This window comes from Equus quagga, chromosome 4 (assembly GCF_021613505.1).
Source record: "Equus quagga isolate Etosha38 chromosome 4, UCLA_HA_Equagga_1.0, whole genome shotgun sequence".
NCBI classification, from domain to species: domain Eukaryota; kingdom Metazoa; phylum Chordata; class Mammalia; order Perissodactyla; family Equidae; genus Equus; species Equus quagga.
In genome coordinates this window covers 123,450,694-123,460,729 of record NC_060270.1, presented here as the reverse complement: position 1 = coordinate 123,460,729, position 10,036 = coordinate 123,450,694, and positions in this window count along the sequence as shown.

Below are 10,036 nucleotides of genomic sequence, written 5' to 3'. Positions count from 1 at the left end.
AAGCAGGATAAGAAGAAAGGTGACCCTGAGGATTATAGATAAAGTGGAAAGGTCAGTGCATGGAAGTTCTCAATGGTAAGTGTTACAACTGGGAACAGTAACTTAAGTAAACTGAAAAATGGAAAAGTGAGTGAGAAGGGATGTAGTGGTTAATTTTATGTGTCAACTTAGGTGTGCTGTGGGATGCCCAGATAGCTGGTAGAACATTATTTCTAGGTGTACCTGTGAGGGTGTTTCTGGAAGAGATCAGCATTTTATTCAGCAGACTGAGTAGAGAAGAGCCACTCTCAGTAAGATGGGTAGGCATTATTCAATTTGTTGAGGGCCCAAATAGACAAAGGGCAAATTTTCTCTCTCTCTTTTTGAGCTGGGACGTCTGTCCATCTTCTCCTGCCCTTGGACACTAGAGCTCCTGGCTCTTGGGCCTTCAGACCCTGGGACTTACCCCAGTGGCTCTCCATTTCTGAGGCTTTCAACCTGGTGTGGGGAGTTAAACCATCAGCTCCCCCAGTTCTCAGGCCTTTGGACTCGGACTAAATTATACCACCAGGTTTCCTAGTTCTCCAGCTGGCAGACAGCACATTGTGGAACTTCTCAGCCTCCAAAACCGTGTGAGTTAATTCCTACAATAAATCTCTTATGTATATCTACATATATTTTATTGGTTCTGTTTATCTGGAGAATCCTGACTAACACAGAGAGGGATATTGAACTGAGGACGTGGTAATTATGGTGCAGTTTTGGGTCACACTATAAAAAATGGAGGAGAAAATAAATATTATTAAAACTGAGGTTCTGGGCACTGAAAAGATTTAATAGCAAAAGCTGAAGAGGAACATAGTTGGCTGGGACTTTCCACTGTGAAGAAATCTAGGCTTTTATTTTTTCACGCTCTGGAATAGTTTCATAAAATACACGTCTCACCTATAATTATTCATAGGAACAATGACTATTAAGTTACATGCAATTAAAACATGTAACGATACACGTCCTAAAATAGAGAATGTAGAGCAGTAGAAGCAGTGCACACGGTCGCCACTTTTTATATGAAAATGGAAAATTCTTCTCTTCTGCTTTTAAAGTGGGTTTAAATGCATTGTCTATTTTTTGTTTGCTTCCTTTAAAATATATCATTTTCTTCTATTTTTTAACCCCTGTATTATTTTTTTAATTGAAATATATTTGGCGTATAACATTGTGAAAATTTAAAGTGTACAACATGTTAATTTGATACATTTATATATTGTAATATGATTGCCATTGTAGTGATAATTAGCACCTCTATCACGTTACATAATTATTCTTTCTTAGTAGTTGGAATAATTAAATTCTAGTCTCTTAGTACGTTTGATGATTATAATATTGTTTTCTGTATTCACTATACTGTGCATTAGATCCCTGGGGCTTATATATTACTCATTGTAAGTTTATAACTTTAAATAACATCTGTCGTATCCCCTGGTAACCACCATTTTACTTTCTGTTTTTATGAGTCTGGTTTTTTCAAATTTCGCATAGAAGTGATATCATATAGTACTTGTCTTTCTCTATCTGACTTACCTACTTAGCATAATGCGTTCATGCTTCATCTATGTTGTCACAATTGGCATGATGTCCTCCTTTCTCATGGCTGAGTAATATTGAATTGTGTGTGTGTGTGTGTGTGTGTGTGTGTGTATGTGTATCATATCTTCTTTATCCATTGATCCATTGATGGGTGTTTGGTTTGTTTCCATATCTTGGCTGTTGTGAATAATGCTGGAGTAAATATGGGAGTGCATGTATTTCTTTGAAATCCTATTTTTCTTTCCCTTGGGTATATACCCAGAAGTGGAATTGCTGGATCATATAGTAGATCTAATTTTAGTTTTTTGAGGAACCTGAATATTATTTAAGTAGTTGAAAACAGCAAGCAATATTTTAACTATGGTACAAGCCCAAGGAAGGTAAGCCTCATCTTTGATGAAAATAGAAAACTGAAGATGCTTTCTGCATTCTTTGAAACATTGGTATTTTGAAGATAGTTCATATTTTAAATTTTTTACTGAGAAATTAGTAGGATTAAAACATTATAAACTGCCCAATTTTAAGCCTCGAGCATACATAGATGCCCTATTTTCTGATTTATATATGAGGACAAATATTAAGTGATTTGCATTTACAATTCACTACTATGATGGCTGAAATAGATTTCAACTATTTCTGTGTTCCAGCTTACTAATGTTTTCCTATTTGACAATATTATGATCACATGAGACATTATGATGTGCATTTCAGGGCTAACTTTTAATTTTGGATTTTTAAAAATGGGACACTGATATAGACTGAATGTGTCATAAACCCTATGACAGATCTGAAATTAGAATTTATGGCAGATATCACTCCTCCAAGCATTTATAGCCATTTGAACTTGAGAAGCATCTTTTTATGACCATAGATTTGTGACCTAGTATGTCTATTAGTCTTGATGAATGTGAAATATTTATCATATTTCAGAATTAAAGTGGCTAAAATGTAGTGGCAGACCCAAATGATTGTAATTATACCAAAGAGAAAAAAGGAGCATAATTATTCTTTAGATATCTGCTAATATTACAAAAACTATGCTAAGCATATGTATTTCTATTATATAATTCTCATGATGTCTCTGTTTTGCAGATGATACTATAGAGACTCAGAGAAGTCGGTTACCTAAGTTTGCCAAACTTGTAAACATCAAGAATTGATATTTGAGGGGTCTGCCTGGTGGTGCAGCAGTTAAGTTCGCACGTTCCACTTCAGCGGCCTGGGGTTCCTCAGTTCGGATCCCAGGTGCGGACATGGCACCGCTTGGCAAGCCATGCTGTGGCAGGCGTCCCACATATAAGGTAGAGGAAGATGGGCATGGTTGGTAGCTCAGGGCCAGTCTTCCTCAGCAAAAAGAGGAGGATTGGCAGGAGATGTTAGCTCAGGGCTAATCTTCCTCAGAAAAAAAAATTGATATTTGAACCCAAGTTTTGAGATTCCAAATCTGGTGCACGGAAATATAACTGGGAGATATATATATATATATATATATATATATATATGTCTGACTTTATATGTAAAATTGTAAAACATGATAAGGGCTATCCCTAATATGTATATTGGCCTACTTATTTGACCAAATTATTGTGAGGATGAACTACTATATAAAAACTTTATAAATGAATTTCTCATAGAGAGGCAGTGGTTAGTTAAATGCAAAATTTTTATCATAACTTGGAAAGTTACATTTGTGGACACCTGCATCCTATATTTCAAGTCAAACTTGGTAATAATCTCTCTCCCAATGAGGTTTGAGAATGTAGTCTCTCCATTAGGTATTGACATATTTTTTTAAGCAGCTGCACAAGGATTCTCATCCAAGTAGAAAGATGATACCAGAGTTCCAGACAGGAAGCTGAATAGCAAAAGGAAGAAAAGCACTTCAGATAAGATAGGTGGGCGTGCTTTTAGGACTGAATAAGCATTATGTGGAAACAATACAGGAAAGAAGATTGTATGTGGAAACGTACTGTGCAGTATCATAATTAGCATTTGGGTATTATGAAGTGAAAAGGATACACAGATTCCAAGATGTCTGTAATGAAGCACTCCATGCTTAACTTGGCAGCTAGTAGCCACAATGATATAATAAGCCTTACTAAGAATGGAGACAGGACTACATGATTTTGGATAGTGTTTGTTAAAGCATAGCTCAAATCAGACAAATTCTTAAATTATTATCTTTTTTGTAATCATTCATTGTGTATCAAAGTACATCCTCTTTCAAGACCTTCCATAATGCGCTCCAAACCAACTCTCTAATTTTTCTCTTTAAACTTTATGAATCTGTCTTGCCAACCTTTTTGTAATTTTTCAAACATATTTTGTGCTCATGCTTTCCTCGTATCTTTTTATATAAAATATTCCTTTAATTTTTTCTTTCTTTGTCCATCATTCATGGTCCATTCGAAATCCAAATTTATCTTCTGTGTAGTCTTTTTTGATCCATCTCTAACTGAATATGCTTTCCTTTTCCTAAATCTCTCTAGGACCTTGTGTCTTTTCTTTTTTTTAATCATATCTTTAGTGAGTACTTAGCATCTACAATGAGAAATTGCACACAAGGATTATAAGTAAATTAGCCCCTAGAGAGTTAAACTCTAAAATCAATGCTAAGGAATTAATGCAGAGCTAGAAGGGCACCCAAAGGAGGAGAAATAATTCCTAGTTCTAAAGGACTTGATCATAATCTGATTGATTGTATTAACATGTTGAGAGAATGAATGAGGCAAGCGTATTAAGTTAGACTTAGATGCAATAATGAAAAGAAGTCTCAGGAGAACTTTGGCAGTGTCACTCAACGGAAGTTGGAGAAAGAGAAAAGCCTTAGGTTCAACATTTACATAGTTTAGTGAGCAAGCATATTTCTAGGGTGTTTAACCATTCTGTGAAGCTGAAGGAGTTTAGGTAGTATAAAGACCCTACTGGAAAATCATCTCAGTAGTATGATTCTTCCTACCAAATGTGCCTACATTTGCATCCATTCTCTCCTTCCTTCTTGTGCTGTTCTGCTTTAGTAGAAAAGGTTTCTTCTCTTAGCTAAATCAAATCTTTGCACCCATGCTCTGGATCCTTCTTCTATTCTCATACATTGTATCCTATCCATTATTCCTTAGTCCCTCTGTCTTTTAAGTGTTCAATTGCAGAAGTCAGAAAAGTAAACACCATCTTTGAGATTTCAGTTTAGCATCATCCAAAGGAAGACTATAAGAAAAGGATTCAGGAGCAAGGAGTTTATTTAAGATTTCAAGGAATACCAGTAGGGGAACAGAGGAGTGATGCAGGGTAGGGAAAGTAGCCAGTAAAGGGTGGCATTTAAGTCTGATACCCCTGTGGGAAACCAGAGCTTGATCAGGAAAAGCTGTAAAACACATGGTTCAGAGTTATCCCACCTAGAGGAGGTACTTCCAGCATGATCATGTGAGCAGTTTTGTAGATTTGCTCCTCAGTGAAACTGGTGAAAATGATGAAAAAAAATCTACTGTTTTAAGTCTCTGGAAATGGTCCCAGGGGCATACAGAAAATTAAGAAACATTTACTCAAGAAAATCTACTAAAACCCAGTAAGAACGGGGAGAGTCAGTGGTATCTGAACTGGGATCCACCTTTTCCCTCTCCCCTCCTGACTCAATGAGACAGAAACTCTAGACTGTTGCTGCTAAGAGCACAGGGCTACCTTTCTCCCTAGCTCCCAGTCAGGGGGTTTTCTTCCCAAGGAGGCAAGATGTCCCATCCTGCCCCAAGCTACCTGTTGTTGACCCTAAGTTCTGGATGAGTAGTGCTGAGAAGTGGGGGCTCCCTTCTCCTATCCACTGCCATTCATGGTACAGAGACTCTATCTTGGTTATGGAGCCACTGAGAATACTGGGGTCCCAATTGCCCTTGTTCCAGCTCATAAACTTCTGTACTGGGAAAGGTAATCTGAGAAGATATGAGGCTACTGCCTCTGCGCCCCAACTAAGCACTCAGCTCCTAAAGTGGAGGGTGTCACTCATAGAGAAGCACACTATTGTCCCTATCCCCAGCTCCAGAGCCATGGCTCAGAGAATCTTCCTGGGGAGAGAAGCAGGCCATAAAACTGATAGTTCCTTATCTATTCTTAAAGGAACTGACTTATTTCTAACCCCAGGTAGAAAAGTTTAGCCTAAGTGTGCTCTCAAAAATAGTAGAGGTAGTTGTGAGGGGGCAGTTGGGAGGAGATTGGTAGATTCATTGGACATATGGGTTAAACTGTAGGCCAGTTCATTTGCCCAAGAGAACCAAGGAAAGATACAGCAGGTTGGAGTCCACTTGAGATGAGAATAAATCACAGACACTGGCCTCCGGAACTAATCCTTTCAAAGGAATCTAAATTTGTTTATTTTAATTTGTGGAGTAGTTTATGCCCCATGGTATTGTTGAAAACAATAGAGCACTCAGCTAGAAATTAGTGGAGTTTAGCAGCTGAGTGTTCTCAGGGAAAGGGACAATCAGAGAGAACCCTGTAAAAACCACTGTCATTTCAGTGTAACCGTGAGTGTATCCAAAACTGTAACTTCTGAGTAATATCATCAGAGGCTTAACACTGTAGGGGGATGTAGACTTCACTAAAATAATCTGGACAGTTGTTTGACAAATTAACAAGCAAGTAACAATAACAAACCCCAGGCAAGGATGACCAGCACTTAATGTTGCCATAATATGTTATTTAAAATGTCCAATTTCCAACAAAAATTTTGAGTCATGCTAAGAAACGGGAAAGTAATGACCCATATACCAGAAAAAAACAGGCAACTAAAACCTGTGAAAGTGGCCAGAAGTCAGATTTAACAGACAAAGTCTTCAAAGTAGTCATTATGCATATACTCAGAGAAATAAAGGAAACCATGATTAAAGAAATTAAAGAAGATATGATGACAATGTTGCCTCAAATGGAAATAGAAATGATAAAAAAGAACCAAATGGGAGTTCTGAAGTTGAAAAGTGTAATAACTGAAATGAAAAATTCACTAGAGAGACTCAAGAGGAGATTTGAACTGGCAGAAGAAAATATGATTGATCTTGAAGATAAATTGATAGAGATTATGCAAATCCAAAGAACAGAGACAAAAAGCTTGATGAAAAGTGAACAGAAACTCAGAAAATGTGGAAGACTATTAAGTGTACAGGTAATGGGAATATGAGAAGGAAAAGAGAGAAAGGAGCAAAAAGAAATCTCACAGAAATAATGGCTTAAAACATCCAAAATTTACTGAAAAACAATAATCTATACCTCCAGGAAGCTCAATGAATTTCAATTAGGATAAACTCAGCGACATCCACAGACAGATACATCACAGTGAAAATGCTGAAAGCCAAAGGCAAGGAGAAGATCTTGAAAGCAGCAAGAGCAAACAAACTTGTCACTTACAGGAGCAGCCCTTTAAGATTAACAGCTGACTTCTCAGAAACAATGGAGGCCAGCAGGCAGCAGGGATAACATATTCCAAGTGCTCAGAGAAAAAAAAAACTATCAACCAAGAATCCTATATTCAGCAAAGCTGTCTTTCAAAAATGAAGACAAAATAAAGACATTTGGAGATAAACAAAAGCTGAGGGGAATTGTTGCTAGTAGACCCACCTTACAAGAAGCACTAAAGGAAGTTCCTCAAGCTGAAAGCTTATAACCTCAAAACTCATATTATTCCTAAGAGTAATTTGAATCCACATGGAAAAAAAAGGAACATTAGTAAAGATAATTATGTAATTGTAAAAGGTAGTATACATGCAGATTTTTCTTCTTTCTTCTGTTCATTGACTTAAAAGCAATTATATAAAACAATATGTATATAATGTGTTGTTAGGTCTATAACATATATTTGCCAATAACAGCACAGAGGTGCTGAGTGGGAGAAAATGTGTATTCAAGTAAAGAAATGATACCAGATGGTAACTTGAATCCACAAATGAAGAAGTGATAAGTTAATATAACAAAAACTATAAGTATATACTTGTTCTCCTTCACTTCTTTAAAAGACATAAAGTTATACAAATTAATAACTTTGTATTGTTGGTTTTGTGATATTTATGGATGTAATATGTATAATGATAATACCATGGGAAAAATGGAATAAAGCTATGTAGGAGTAACATTTCTGTACTTCACTGGAATTAAGTTAGTACATATCTGAAGCTGATTCTGATAAATTAAGATGTATATGGTAAGGCATAGAGCAACCACTAAGAAAATAACTCAAAAAAAGATAGTGAAAATATTAAAAAATTTAAGTGCTACCTAAGAAAGTATTCACTTAATGCAAAGTAAAGCAATAAAGGAGGAACAGAGGAAGAAAAAGATGAGACACATAGAAACAAAAACTAAAATAGCAGACAGACAAATATACTCACCTGTAAAAAGAAATGAAGTCCTGATACATGTTACAACATGGATGAACCTTGAAAACACTATTCTAAATGAAAGAAGCCGACCACAAATACCACATATTATATGACTTCATTTACACAAAATGTCCACAATAGGCAAATATAGAGAAGAAAGTAAATTAGTAGTTTCTTGGGGCTGAGATGGGGAAGGGGGCATAGGAGTGTGATAGCTAACCAGCACAGCGTTTCTTTTCGAGGTGATGAAAATGTTCTAAACTCAGTTGAGGTAATGGTTGCACATGTCTGTGAACATAATAAAAATCATTCAATTGTACATTTTAAATAGGTGAATTTTCTCTCTATATATTAGACAGCTCTGTGAATTACATCTCAATAAGTTGTATTCTTTTTTTACAAAAATTATTCTACCTGAGTGGTGAGGATGATTAGACATTTACAGCCAATCCCCAAGAGTCATTTGTTGGGGGCTACCTCCCGTGATGGTGAATTCCCTGTCCCATCCAGCCTGTGCAAATGGGAAAAGGTAGGCTTTAATCCCAGAGATGGAGACACTGGAAGCTGGAATTTGTCTAGAGCGCACTGATTATGGTCAGGTCTGAAGTATGTGGAGCCCCGAGAACATTTGTTTCAGTTGACTCCTTATACCACTCAGATCTGCCCACATCTTACATTAGGTTCACTACATCTTGTGATTACTTCTTCAAGGTGATGTCTGGTTACACTTTATTAAAAAAAAAAAACAAAAAACTTAAAACTAGAGGCTTAGGGGGCAAAACGATAGTTATCCTACAGTAGTTGATACTGAGGCTGCCGTGGATAATTGTCTTCTTTCTCTCCCACCTGATCTAGACTCTCTCACTCTGAGGAAGCACTGACCGCTGCTCTTGATTCCCTTCCTTGGTTGTGTTAACATGACCCTCATCAGTGACTGTCTAAGCTTCTGGTTTCCATTCTTTTCAGATTGCAGTGGCTGCAAATGCCTGTTTAGAGCTAACACTGGTTGTAGAAACAACAGAAAGCACCCCAGTGAATCTCCTCATACCCAGACATTCTCATTCCTGTCCCCTATTATGTAACAGTAACCCTACCTAGCACGTATTCAGGAACCCCTACGAATGCCATTGTCTATTAGCCAAGGGTTCATGTGAGTTGTAGCTGACCTTTCTGAGTTTGCTTCCTTTATGGTAATTATGTCCACTTTGGGCATGACTGATGGTTACCTGCCTCCCAAAGACCCCTGCTATTCCAGAATCCTATCATTACCAATTATATTAACTAGCTCAGTTCCATCATGGTCTTCCCTACTGTCACCCATGGTCTGCAAAGGACAGCCCAAACTGAACTTCTCACCCACAGGAGAGTCACCTTCACTAACTCATTTCTTATAATTTTATTGAACCATCCTCTGGGACTTCAAAGGGAGCATAGACAACTGGTGGGTTCTCTGGGGATATGTATGAATTTCTTCTAGCATGCCAACCTCTCACCTCTCTTCAATATTCCACAAAGCAGTCTGGCATTTCTACCTATTTATTGTAGGCCACCATAATAAATTAGGATATAAATTAGGAGATATATATAAATTAGGAGATATAATTATGTATATATTGTATATATATAAAATAAGCTACCATTTAAAAGAGATTGCATTCTTGTTTCCATGTACCCAAATTTGGGGTAACAAATTCCAAACTTGGGGTTAACTTTCAATTATCCCTGTAGCAAATTTTAGATGCAAGTTGTCAGCCTCTTGCCAAGGAACAGATGTTGTGTGGACCACCTTTCCTCCTGTTAGTTGATGTGTATTTTCGGATTACAAAATCATGCTCACTTTAGCCTCACGGTGGATATGGGTGTCCATTTAATGCACTTAGATATTTGATACAAAGATATTAATTCATGTACTTCAAGTTAAATATGATTGATGTTTAAATGTTCTGCTAATTTAAAACATCTGTGAATGCATTCCTTAATTTCTCCATTTGAACTTGTAAATGAGAGTCAACTATTACACTTATAATGAAACTCTTTTTTTTCAGTGCTTAAATTATCATTTATAAATGCCCTATTTTTATAGGAAATAATAACATCCTCCAGCACGACAAGTT